This window comes from Struthio camelus, chromosome 2, assembly GCF_040807025.1.
Source record: "Struthio camelus isolate bStrCam1 chromosome 2, bStrCam1.hap1, whole genome shotgun sequence".
Taxonomy (NCBI): domain Eukaryota; kingdom Metazoa; phylum Chordata; class Aves; order Struthioniformes; family Struthionidae; genus Struthio; species Struthio camelus.
In genome coordinates, this window is record NC_090943.1 from 146,386,638 (window position 1) to 146,399,829 (window position 13,192).

The following is a 13,192-nucleotide window of genomic DNA, read 5'->3' on the forward strand; positions in this document are numbered from 1 at the left end:
ATTTTATTTGTTTTAAAATATCTACCCACGTTAAATGCAGGTTGGATAAGGAGTAACTATTTCCAGAGCAAGCTTTTAGGATTTCATACCAGCTTAATGGAAGCACTGCTATTCATCTGTAAGTACCAGGATAAATTCCAGTTCTGGAGAAATCAGAGATGACACTAGAGAGCATGAGGAACTGACTCGAGAGAGAAACAAAGGGACAGAATGTAAAGTCAAGGTAATATTGATATACGCAAACAATTTTTTAAGTGTAGTAGAGGAGAGGGATTTGGAGTCAGCCCAGAAGCGGAGGTCAACAAAAGCGAGCCCGTTGTGTGAGGGGGTGGACAGTTAAGAAGATATTACTGCAGACATTGGGAGCCCTATGAAATAAGTTGCAAAGGTCAAAATTAAAAGGCGATAAATACAGAAACTAGAGCAAAGGGGAGAGGCAAGCTCCCGAGCACAAGAAGCGGCAGGTGATCATTTTCGCTACTGAATACTGGCGTCCAGGAAGGCAGAGAAGCTGACTACAGTTAGGCGGAGAGAGAACAGGGTCACGCACTGAAAGAAAAGTCGGGATTTTTTTTTTTTTTGTTTTCCAGACAAATCCTGAAACGGCTGAGCTTTTAAATGGCAACAAGAGGGCTGGCAAGAAGAAACGTCCGTATTTTACCGCGCGGAATCCGCCCTCATCAGCGACATGACCCCGCCGAAGCCCCTCAGCAGCCCGCCCCCGCCCCGCCGCCGCGGCCGCACAGCGTCCCGCAGCGCAGGCCACGGCCCCTCCCTGCCGCCGCCGCCGCCGCTCTCGGCCCGGCCGCTAACCGCCTCCCCGCCCCCACGAAACGCAGGCCGCCCCGGGCCGGGGCCACGCGAAACTCCCCCCCTCCAGCCGCCCCCTCCGCGACGCGCCAGGAGCGGCGCAGCGCCGCCGCCGCCGCCGCCGAGGCGGGGGACAAGCCCTCACGTTAACGGCTGCGGGGCAGCGCCCTGCGGGAGGGCGGCGGCGGCGGGCGTCGACTGTTGCGCGGCGGAGCCGCCCCGCCCCGCCCCGCCCCTTCCCAACGGCCGCGACCCGCGGAGCGGGGGGCGGCGCGGAGGAGGAGGAGGAGGGACGGGCGCTGCCGCCGCCGCCGCCGCCGCGTGCGTGAGCTCAGCGCACCGCGGAAACCACCCGCCCGGGCGCCGCCTTCCCCCCTCTGCCCGGCCCGCCCCGCGCCGCCGCGCAGCTGGGCTCGGCCCAGCCCGGCCCGCCCCGGCCGCGGCAGCGCCGCCCCCTCCGTCGCTGGCTCACACCCCCTCCCCCCCCCCCCCCACAGACAGACGCTTCCTGCGTGGGGCCGGGCCCCGGCGGAGCGGGGCTGCTTCCTGCCGCCGACTCGCAGGTACCGGCGATGGGCCCGCGGCGGGCAGCGGGAGCGGGCGCGGGGCGGCCCCCGCCTCCGGCCTGCAGCGGGGGCCGGCAGCAGCCGCCGCCCTGAGCGTGGCGGGGGGTGGAGCGGAGCGGAGCCCTGGCGCCGGAGCCGTCTCTAGGTGGGGGCCCGAGCGGGGCCGGGGTCGGCGGTGCCGCGCTGCGGCCGGGGCCAGCGGCCGGGGCGTCGCGGCGGCCGGAGCAGAGGGAGGCGGCGGCGGCCGCTGCTCGCATTGCTGGAGGGTGAAGTCATCGTGCCCATTGTCTCCCCTCGGCTCCCCCCGGGCGGGCGGGGGCCTGTCCCGCGGCGGCGGCGGAGCGGGGCACGGCCGACCCCCGCCGCCGGGCCGCGTTTAGCTTGGCGGCGGCGCGGGGGGGCCGCGGGGCGCCTCCAGCTGCCCTGGCCCGGCCGGGGCAGAGCCTTGCCGGGGGCAAGGTCCGGCCGCGGAGCGGCTCCCTGAGCTCGCTCCGGGCTCGCTCTCCCTCAGCGCGGGGCCGGTGACTCGGGGGCGGGCGGGAGCGCAGAGGGGTTTCGCGCGGCCAGGGGAGGTTCCTGCCGCTTGCAGGACGCCTCAGCTGTGAAGGTGGCGGCGGGGCAAGCCGCGAGGGTGGTCAGCGCCTTGTGCGGTGTCCTCGCTGGGGAGGCAGCGGGAAGGGGGGAGCCGGCGCTCTTAAAAGCCAGCACGCGTGTTAAGAGCGAAAGAGCTGAAGAGGTGCTGGTTGGCAAAGGGGAGGTGTGCTCCAAGGCTCTGCGACCGGAAAAAAAAAAGGGGGGGGGGGAGGTGGCTATGGCAAGGGGACTGTGGTGGAAGGCAGAGAAATCACAATTTGAAGCCTTCGTGCCCTTGTGTGGACTCTTATTGCAAATGTGCCTGTGCTTCTCTGGGAGAAGCACAACAGATCTTGTTTCTGTTAAAATACTGTAGTTGGCATTGGTGCTGTTCAGTGCTTTATCTCAATTGTCATCAAGGACAGCCTTATTTTAAAAAAGGGCAGAGGGCAGTTCAGGAAATGGATCTTGCAGCATTTAATTCCGTTGATTAGTCATCAGTTTGTTTCTTTTAAAGTAACTATTTTCCTTAATCTTAATTTTGAATTACAGGTTAAAAAAAATCTTTTTTTTTTTTTTTTGGAACTGAAGCATAGGTTCTCAATTGCCCAGTTAACAGAATTCACTTGTGTGCATAAAAACAGTGACTGTCCAGTGTCAGTTAATAATTGCCTGAAATTTTACCCTTATTTAGCTGTAAACATTTAAATGTTCATACTCAAAGCTGCTCATGAAAGCTGAGAAAACACTTTTTAAATTGCATGTGAATTAGACCTTTTGGGACCAGGAAATGAAAATTTCACTTTCTTTTGCATAATGGCAATAATGCTACTCTTAAACACAAGTCTAATAAAGGATAGACATGAGATCCCTTTCCCATATGCATTTTTGTTGAACTATGCCAGTTTTAGTTTTGCTTTATAAAGTTCTTGTTGGAGGAAACAACTGTTTGTTGGTCATCTCTTAAGTGAACTAAATTCTGAATTCTAGCTGTTGTCTTCATGTTGTCAGCTATTTCTGAGTCTGAGGGCATCAGATCATTATTTCTAAATGAGGGAGTTGAAATCTGTGTGCATGTAGTTTTCTGTCTCTTGCCCTCCCCCGAAATCTTCTAGCCAAATGGCGCCTTTCCTATGTAGAGCAGTCATCAGATTTCAATTAATTATGCCAGCAAAGGTTCAGGAAAAAGGAAGATACTTGACAGATGTATTTGTTTACCTTCGTAATGTGTACAAATCCTAATCTCTGTGTTAGTAAATGAATCATTAAAACTCCCTTAGCCATGGGATTCCCAGATAACAATAATATGTGCTGTGTGTGAATGTTATCAGTCTGTGAAGGAGCACAAGTACTTGAGGTCTTTTGGTAGCTAGGTAGAGCCTTTTGTAATTGAAAATGTGCCTAAGTTTTCTTATTCATTAACAACATTTTATTACTACTCCCCATGACAAAAACAAACTTCAGGAGCCCTAATGGTAGCTGTCCCCCTAAATTTGTTCAATGGGTAGGTGATTTTTTTTTTTTTACTCAATTTTTTTTCTTTTCAGTTTGCTTGGAATTTTTTGCTCCTCACTAAAGTGCACCTCCCAAAGGTGTTTTTTTTTCTCTTCGAAGCAAGCAAAGTAGGAGGCCTAAATCTTTTCATAGGACTTCTGAATCCTATTTTGAAAGTGCTAAGAAGGGTCTTTGAACTCTGAAGTGCAGCTACACTGTTCTGCACTGCTTTCCTCTGATGGCCTTTAGCCAAGGTCATGGTCTCTATTATGGGGTCAGGTTACGCTGGCCCACAGTCGGACGTCCATAATTAGCTTTGTGATTTATTTTCTGGATAGTATCTTAGACACCACACACCAGCCTAGTAGAACAATTTTTAATACCTGACTAGAACAAGTTGATGAATACATGATTTAGTTGCCACTCATCTTGATCTGAAGTCTGATGTCCTTGCAGTAGTAATACAAATGTGCATGATAACACCGGCTTATCCACAAGAAAGTTAATTTCGGTTTTTCTCTTTTTGCATTTGTCTTAGCTCTAAATTTCTGTTGTCCCTTCTCTGTTAACTGATGGAAGATGTGTAGCCGAATGAATCAGTGCGTATACACGCTTCAAGATACTAAGAATGATGTTGGATATTATATTGCTAAATACATCTGAATTGCAAAATGGAGGTGGACTTCCACCAAGAAGGTAAAACTTACTTTGAGCCTTAGAGATTTGGTTGTTTTTAATAGTGTTGTACCTGAATTTTGGCAATTTCTTTTTTCTTTTGCTGTAGCAAGAATATGGAAGTCTATGTCTGTACCTAGAAAATAGCTTGCTTGTTTCTTTGTTTTTTAAATAATGTTCCTAATTTTTATCAAGAGGGGAATTCCTTTTATTTTTGATTCTCTGAACTGGAAGTTTTGACTGTGATTTAGTCTAATTATAGGCCATTTTTAATAATTAGATTTTTTTTTTTAAATCCACAATGAAATAATTTTAAGGACAAATCAGAGCCTTTTGTGTTGTATATAGACCAGATGTCAGATATGCTGTGCTCTACTTAACTAGAAAAAAAAATCCAAATGAACTAAAAACTTCCCCCTCAATTCTTCCCTATGTTTTTTACTATTTGAAGTAGAATTTCAGTCTCTTCTTAAGCTTTCACTTAAAGGTTACTTCAAAAGATACTTTGGGCGTTTTTATCTTCTTTTTTTTAGATGAGTTGTGGTAAGTTATTATGTAAGATCTTTGGTCGTTTGCTGGTGTTTAGGGATTTACGGATTTCATCCAGAATTCTGTGAATTAGCATTCACCTTAGCATCCCACATTTTCTTGTAAGGATATTTTTTAGTTGATGAGATCAATGGAAGAGTCTTTGCTGCTCTGAGTCATAAGAAGGTATAGTGGTCTTCAGTGGTCTCTGGTTGTTTCATGTGCATTTCTGGCAATTCTCAGTGCACTGTAGCAGCTCGATTTTGACTGCTGGTCCTTTCTCTGGCAGGCTTTGCTCTTCTTTTCTCTTTCTTCTATTAGTGCAGCACGCTCGCGTGCTGGCTCAAGGATCCAAAACGAGGAATGGACGATATCTAAAGAGAACTGTAGATGTTTTATGTAACTAATATCTTACAGGCCTCAACTGCAAGTTACCTTGTTGTGTGTGTGGCCTTATACCTACCACTTAGGAATAGTGTTTGAGTTCTTGAATAACGTGGTAGAGTATCGGAGGATCAGCTAGAATTCAGAGAAGCAAGAAAAGCTCTATAGCTGAGGTGCAAGATGTCCTTTGTGATTTAACTGTTAAGTCTTTCCTCATTAGGGCAAGCGAGGAGGGCCTTGACTCATTCTTTTACTCGACTTCAGAAGTCGAGGCACACTTCTAAGAGAAGATTTGACCTCACCGTTACGTTAGATTTATCTATGGAATAAGGAAAAGTAGGAGTGTTTCCATTACTGCTTTTCAAGGGAAAGGCTGCAGTAGGGTTTTCTACTCTTCAGTATGTAAACTGTAGATTCAACTCGGTCACCTGTTGGATGACTAGTAGTATCTTGTTGGGCAGGTAGCTGAAACACTGCAACTGTAATTGCCTTTTGCAAGATGAAAATAGCTATAGAAGAGTGTATTTTTTCTGAAGGGCGAGTTCCAGCAGGTTCGCTTTACATCTAGATACTACACCAAACTGGAAAGCTGATAGAAGAATTACTTTAACCTAAAGCAACTTAGCACAGAGATCTAATGAAATGAGCTTAAATAAAAATTGCATATACACAGGTGTTTCCTCAGGCATTAAAACTTCCTCTCTTTAGAGGCCAGCATATCCCCTAATGATGTCTTCAGCAAGATGTTTGAAGGGCACCTTGTAGCAATTCAGTTTGGTATAGTTACTTGTTTTTTTGCCGCTTAAGTAAAGCACAACTGTGTTAATGCAAGTATCCTGTTATTGTTCACTGCAAGCTGTCGTTGTGGGACTATGTCAATTCTGCTCTGTTGCCATTTATAGTTGAGATAAATCACTGTTAAACAAACACTTTTCCATAGGTCCTTTAGCTGTTCCCATAAGGCAGATTAGAGCTCTTATTCCAAACTGGAGCCCCTGGCTGTCCCCTTCAATTGTTCCATTTATTGCTTGAAGAGCAGCTCCAGCAAGGGACCTTACTCTGGAGAAACTGTTTGAAATAAGGATCTTGTTGCTTTGTTCTCACTGTGAGTCACTGAGGCTACATATTCTCAATAAATAGAAATATCAACTTTTAAGTTTCTCAGTTAATGATCAGATAATTACTATAAAACCAAATTGTCCAGGCTACATCAAATTAATCCACTATTATTTTTATTCAGATATGCTGAAAATGTAAGATAGTTCCTCTGCTGTTCTGCTTAGTGCACAAATTTACCATGTACGTTTCCAGAAAATGGTTTGTAAGGAGCGCAAAGTGATCCTGGACCTCAGAGGGATCTCCTGAATGCTGGAGGTCAGGTGGGAAGTCCTGGACTAAAGATTTTAGCTGAGCCATGAGGATTTCACAGTGCTATATAGCTAGCTTATTTGATATGTTGACACCACAGTGATTTATATTTCTTAGGACCCAAGGAATTGGGTGCCATATGCTCAACCCAGATTCAGTGCTGCAGCTCTTTGTATCAGGATCTGGTTGTACCTTGACAGTGAATGTTTTACTGAAGTGGTGACTGAACATCTGTAAGATAATTCTGTGTGATAAGTGAAGATCCAGGCTGAGGGTGGTTGTTAAAATGTACTGTTTGGGTTCCTTCCTATCAAAACCCTTTATGTGGGGAAGAAAGCCGTCCCTCAATCGTAGAATAGTGAAAGAACATTTGACTGGGACTAGATAATGATTGTAGTGATACCACACAATTGGCAAGGAAATTGAAGAATAGAGCCTACTAAGAAACGGAGCAATGTGAACGGTGCTGAGTAATGTGAAAAAAATGTGGCTGTGCAACAAAGTCTATTCAAGATTTAAAACTGTTTTTTGGTCTATATGTACTAGAAAAAGAATTTTTGTCACAAAGACTGCTTCACCGTATGTCCCAATGAAGGTGCTCTGACTTTATATTTCACTTACAGTAAAGGAATACAAACAGAATAAAATCCTAAAGCTTACTTAACTTCTGCAGAGTTGAAACCCTTGCTTCAGTTTCTGATGAAGAGCAGTCTCCTTCTCGGCTTCACTTTACCTGTAAAGCTGTATCTGATACTTGTGTTTGATTTTGTATCTGAAAACAAAAAAATCAAGCTTTCCTTTATATGACACTGCTATATATACATCTTCATGGGAGAGCAGGAGCTCTCTTACTCGGGGTCGGAGGTGGGAGTATCAAAATTCGGAGCCCTTCTTAAGCAAAGGGGTCTACAGGGCTCATAAGCTGTGAAGGCAGGCTATTGCCTTCCTGGAACGTAAGCTTCTCCAGTCAACACCAGTTTAGCTGTGGGGCAGCACAGAGAAGAGTGCAGTGCTACTGTGCTCACTATTTCCCAGAATTTCAAAACACTTCCATCTTAAGCCATTCCCGTTTGGACTGAGGGATTTTTGTATCTAGTAACCAAATGTATTTTCCTTGTTGAGTTTCTACCTGACTAGTTAATCTAGTTAATCTTTTTCCCTTTCTTTCTTCCCCTTACTGTTCCTGTTTGCTGTTTTTGCTGTTGCCTTTTTTTTTTTTTCTTTACTCCCGTTATGTGGCAGCAAGCTCTTGTTCAGACTATGTCTGTGGTAGTGGCAGGTAGTTACAGAAAAGTAGACTTTGCCTTCTGTGATCTGACACCGGGCAGAAATTCAGCCAGGGTAAGAATAGAAGAGAGCCTTGTAAGCTTAGCAGAGGAGTCCGGAGTCTTTCCACTATTAACAATTAAAGGATGATTCCAAGGTAAATTAGGTAATGGATTAACAAACTAATGAAAAGAGAACAAAGAATGAGGGAAGGAAAAAAAAAAAAAAAAAAGAAAGATCCTGCCTTGCAAGAGTTCAGATTATTGGGATTACACGCTGCCTGTCTGTCTGGGAAAGGAACAACAAGCTTCCTTGTTTTTCAGTATTAATTTAGTTAGTGGATAGTGTATGTGATGTGCCAGAGAAGTTTATCTTGGGTTGTTGAATTCAGGCTTTGCAAAGGAGGTGGTGTTTACTGGGGGAATTAGCTAAGAAACAGAAGCATCCTGTTTAGCCCTGCCCAGCAATGTTGAAGCCTTTTCCCTAAAACAGAGTAAGCAGTGATAAACAGTTTCTTCCCACCTCCTACACTCTGCCCTAATCAACATAATATCGAGGCTGGATCTAGACCAAGAAGTGTCATTTGGAGAAGATCCAAAGACAGTGAAGTAGTTATTCTTTCCATTACTGTTTTTTTTTTCCTCTCTGTTTTGTTTTGGAAGTGTGATATGCTGCTGTGTCTTTTTAGGGCTGTATAGTTAATCTAGATGCTTTTTGTCAACTGAAAAGTCGTATAATATTGCCTTTCTCTTTTAAGGGTAACAGATGATTTCTAAGCCACAATTTCAACTTAAATTATCTCCCACAAACTGTGGGGGCCTTTGCACTGTATGCCTTTAAGGCCGTTATAGAGAAAATGGTATATGCGCAATTAACTGAAGCCACAATATGCAGCATTTATGGGACAGATCCTCTTCAACCTTCTGTAGATTTGTTTTTGTTCATCTCTGGTGCTTAAAAGTAGAAATAATAAAGGAATATGTATTTTGATATGATGGTTTTGCTCCTGAAAGGCATAGAAATGCAGCTCTAAGAGTAGGTAGAAGAATGGTTTTATTGTGCTAAAAATCACTCAGTGAGAGAACAAATCAAAACTATGAAAGAAGGGAGCTTCCAGTTGGCAATGTAATAAACCACGTACAACATTTTAGGGAAAACATCAATAGATTGATGCTTTTGTTTCTAACAAAGTGATGTAGGTATGAAGTGCTCTGTTACGAAAAGTGCTTTTCAAGTTAGAACTACTCAAAATTAAAGTTGAACCCTTTCTGAAATGTGCGCTTTGGTTGTGCAGTACTACTATAGAGAACGTTGTGACTGAATATGAGTGATTTTGGAATAGCTGGTGATGCAGACAAAACCTTGTTTTGATGACTTGGTTTCTTTCAAAGATGGGGGATATCTAATTAACGTTCATTGTTCTGTGACTCTCAAGTCCTCAAACTAGTTAATTGGAGTATGGCTTTGAGCAAGTATTGTCTGAAGTTATAACTCAAATATATATTTGCAAATATATATTTGCAGTGACTTTAACTTCTCTACTGTACACTCTGCAAAGCTATGTGTTTTGTAGATGAAGAATGCCTCAGCTTTTAGTAGTGTGTAGAGTGCTGCAATTTGTTCTTATTTTCTGGCATAAAAACAATGAAGATGCCTTCAGGATGCAGGTAGTTTAATCTAACTTTGTTGCTCAGATACCATGTTAATGCGTACACTAGAAATAGGTGTGCGTGGCTTCTGCAATGATTAGTTGACCTCTGTCTGTGCTCTTTTTGTAATGGTGAAGTGTTACTCATAGCAATAAAGTGAAATTGAGAATGGCATGGCATTGCATTGCATGTAGTTTATTGACAATTTAAGGCTTTTGGATCATATTTTCAAATGTTAGGAAATGCCACAATTAAGGTTGAAGGAACAGTGTAGTTTGATAACTCTTGTGCCTACATGAAAATGCAGTCCTAAATTATACAGCTGGAGTTCTATTTTCTTCCTCAGAGAAGCTTTCTTCAGAACTATTTTGCCTTTTCCACTGGGGTTTTAGTCTAGATTGGGCAGTGAGCAGTAGTAAAGCTTTATCTCTGGGGCAGTTGTTTTCTTTGCAAAATTTTGGAGACATAATGCAAATAAAGCAGAAGACTGAAAGGATTTTATTCTTGCTTGGTGAAGGCATCTGAATCCTGGCTATGTATTTTGTATTGTGTCCTTTTCCTGCTTTACAGTTGGTGTATTTGGGAAGCCAACTAAAACTTTTCATAAGTCAACATCACTGGTTTTTTTGTTTGTTTGTTTTTGGTTTGTTTGTGTGTGTGTGTACCCACTTGATACTGCGGGAACTGACTTGCAAAAGCACTGAGCAGGCATAGCCAGGCCTGAAGTCAGTGGAATCTGGTCTTTGCACATGTAATTTGCTGTATAACATGGTCAGAAAGAAATTAAGTTCTTATGTGTATCTGATCAGGCACCTGAGCTTGATAAGTAGTTCTGTCTTCAATCATGTGCTTTCGTATCATATCTATTAATAGGCTTAATAAGCATGTTACTTCACTGGGATGAATGTGGTATTTGGCTGTTTCAGCAAAATTACTATAACATGATCCGTGCTCTACAAAGGCGTATGAGGAAATCAATTCCTGCTTTCTGCATGGAATTACATTCACTAGTGTGCTCTCTCCTTCTTTCTTTTTTAAGATGGGGACAACGAGAAGGAAAGAACAAAATCTGGAGTAGTGACCTGATAAGTGTGAATCTGGCAAGGATTCTACAAGGGGAAAAGGGATAAGGGCCATGTAGTTAAGCTGTCATAGCATACTTCAGCTCTCATTTCCAAACTCCAAATCTTAATTTTGTTTACTTGATGAAGTCATTTTAATGTAGTTTGTGTGCTGTTTCCTAGCTGTTAAGAATTGCAATCATATCAGCAGGTTTGGAACCTACTCACTTGGCAGACCTCTGCCATTTGAGCTAGTGGTATCTAATAATACTCTGTTATGCTTTATAGGGATCAGCCCTAGAGAGTGTGATCCATGTGCTTGTGCAGAGGGTTTTGTGGTTATCGCGAACTGCGGAGGACAGGCTCTAGAGAAGAGCATGCTTTGACTGTCTAAGACTCTTTCATTGCCCTTCTCCCGCCCCCCCCCTCCCCCCCCCCCCCCGTGGCAATACACCTTTTACTCTCTGCCTACCTACACTGCTTCATGCAAATCCTATCCCATTTAGTTGGTTATGATTTCTATTAGGAAGATACTTCAGCCAATCTAAATTCCTACCATTTTCAGTTTCTAATTTGATCTCTTTCTGTCTTTCCTGCCATTCAGAGATGCTCCCTCTCCCAGCTTGTCCAGTTCCGCTACTTTGTAGTGTCTCCTTATGTTATCTTCACCCTATGCTTGTTAGCTCATTTTCCTCTAGTGTTTGAGATCAGCCAGTCAACTCTCTTGTCTCACTGGGATTTTCCTGGGATTTGTTGTCCCTAGTACTTGTGCTACGGGTTTCCGGGTTCTTTCCCTGAATAACACCTGTCAGTCTCATCACTCCGTGATCCCCATTTTTCTTGCATCTTTCTCCCTGGCACTCTTTGGAGTCTCAGTTCAGTCATCCTAGCCCTGTTCCGTGTAAACTCCATTCATCCTCCTGGCAGCTGCCACTTCCAGTCTTAAAATTGCAGCATGGTTCAGGTTGAGAGGGACATTTCGAGGGCATCTTGTCCAAGCCCCGTGCTCAGAGCAGGGCTAACGTTAGGTCAGGTTGCTCTGAACCTTGCCTATGCATGTTTGGACTGTATCTGCTCTTGTTTAAGCTACTCTCCTTTTTTCTTTTCTTTCTTTTTTTTTTCCTGAGTTTAATCCTATCCCCTGCACATTTGGTTCTAATAGCTTCTATAACGCTGTTACCCAGTAGTGGGATGTTGGAAAGCATAAGACAGCTTCCTTGCTTTATTTTCTGGTACTCGAGCTCAGCATATTTTGCGCCTGAAAATGAAAGTAAGATCCTGTTCAATTCCAGACTGGATCGTATTCAATAGATGTTTTAGCAGCCAAAATGCATCCTGGCAGCAGAAGTGGTGCATCTTCTCTTCCATTCCCAAAAACTTGCAAGCACAACCGTGTTGACATTGTCACAATGCTGATGAAATGCGCATCCTTGACGCAGCAGTCGGAATGAAATCCCAGCCTCAAAGCATGCTACTGCTAAAGCTTTCCAGGGTAAGTATTGGCCGTCTTGGATTTATTTTCTATTCTAAGATACTTTTTTCCTTCAAGTGCTATTTTTCGGAATTGCTTTAAGTGTCTTGATTGAAATAATCAGAGATCTGAAGAAGATTCTTCATGTATAACTCTTCAGCCCAGTTTTGCTTGAGAAGATTCTAAGCAGATTTGGAGGCAGCATGTTATAATAGGAAGTGTCAGGCAATCTTAATGATAGAGCTACCAATCTTATAACAATAAATCATTTTCTTTTGTGGTAAAAGGTGTATTAAACTGTAAAAGTGATGTAAGTCACAATGCATTTAACTTCTTATTACTCTTTGGTTTCTGTTTTCAGCAGCATGGTTATATTTTTCCAATTTGACTTAATCTGACTGTCTGCTTACGTTCCCTTCCCCCATAACAGCATCTGCTGTTTAACCATGAGATGCTATATCCATCCTTACTTTAAGCCTACTGCTGCCTTTTGTAGCACTGTCATGCTCCTTCATATGCTGCTCAAACGTGGCTTGTAGAATGTGGCTTTTGGGGGGTTAGTCCTGCAGAAAGGTGTAGCATGCTGGTTTGGGAGCTTAACTGCTGTCGTAAGGGGATCGTTAATTTAGCAAGTAGCCTCAGTGGTTTAAAATGCTAAATCTGTTACCTCATCTTGTTCATTACTGTCCTTCTCTTGGATTTTGTCAGTCTACAGCCATCAGTGTAATCAAATGAATACCCTTGCTTTCATTCGGATCTGGAGATTTAGCTTAAACATACCTCATAGGAAGTTTAAGCTAAATATCCGACTTTGTTCTGAAGTGGACAAGGTGGCCTTGTTCTGAATTTCTGCCCTGGGGTAGGTAACCCACAGTTGAGACATAGCGAACAGCTCTCTATGCTCACTCAAACCTTTTAAGCTGGTTTAGTAGTGGCTTTATCTGTAGGAGTCACAAGAGCAAAGTGAAGCTTACCCATTTTTTAGAGCCCTTCAGTACCAGAGATACTCGCTCTGGATCTTGAAAGAGATATATTCTCTTTAGTACTAAGTATTTTAAAAAGCAAGGAAGTGATTGCCTATCTATGTTCTTATACAACTTGTTGGCCGTGTTTCTGTCCAGATTGAGTTGCTTAGTGTACTGCTGGAGAAAATTATGAAAAAATATCAATCTTGTAAGCTGCCTAACTGTACACATTAATAGAATTTTGTAAATGTAATTTTTCCTGCAGAAATGCATTTCTAAGAGTTTGTATATAGCCTAATTAGTCTTAAATAACTCTAGATGTTACTATAGTTCAAGTGATAGATGACTGATTTATAAGACGAGAATTAAATTTGAACTAAAA

At 43.6% G+C, this 13,192-nt stretch overlaps 1 protein-coding gene across 9 annotated transcripts in view; it reads left to right on the top strand.

Annotated features, from left to right (window-relative positions):
- Nucleotides 1–1,219: 1,219 nt before the first annotated feature.
- Nucleotides 1,220–13,192, top strand: part of RNF19A (ring finger protein 19A, RBR E3 ubiquitin protein ligase) — a 63,043-nt gene continuing 51,070 nt past the window's right edge. For 2 of the 9 annotated variants that reach the window (XM_068932935.1, XM_068932930.1), the window contains exons 1-3: nt 1,287–1,373; nt 3,982–4,139; nt 11,667–11,866. The gene's annotated coding sequence lies outside the window, so the exon portion shown is untranslated. The other 7 variants (XM_068932938.1, XM_068932936.1, XM_068932929.1 and 4 more) reach the window with 6 other exon arrangements.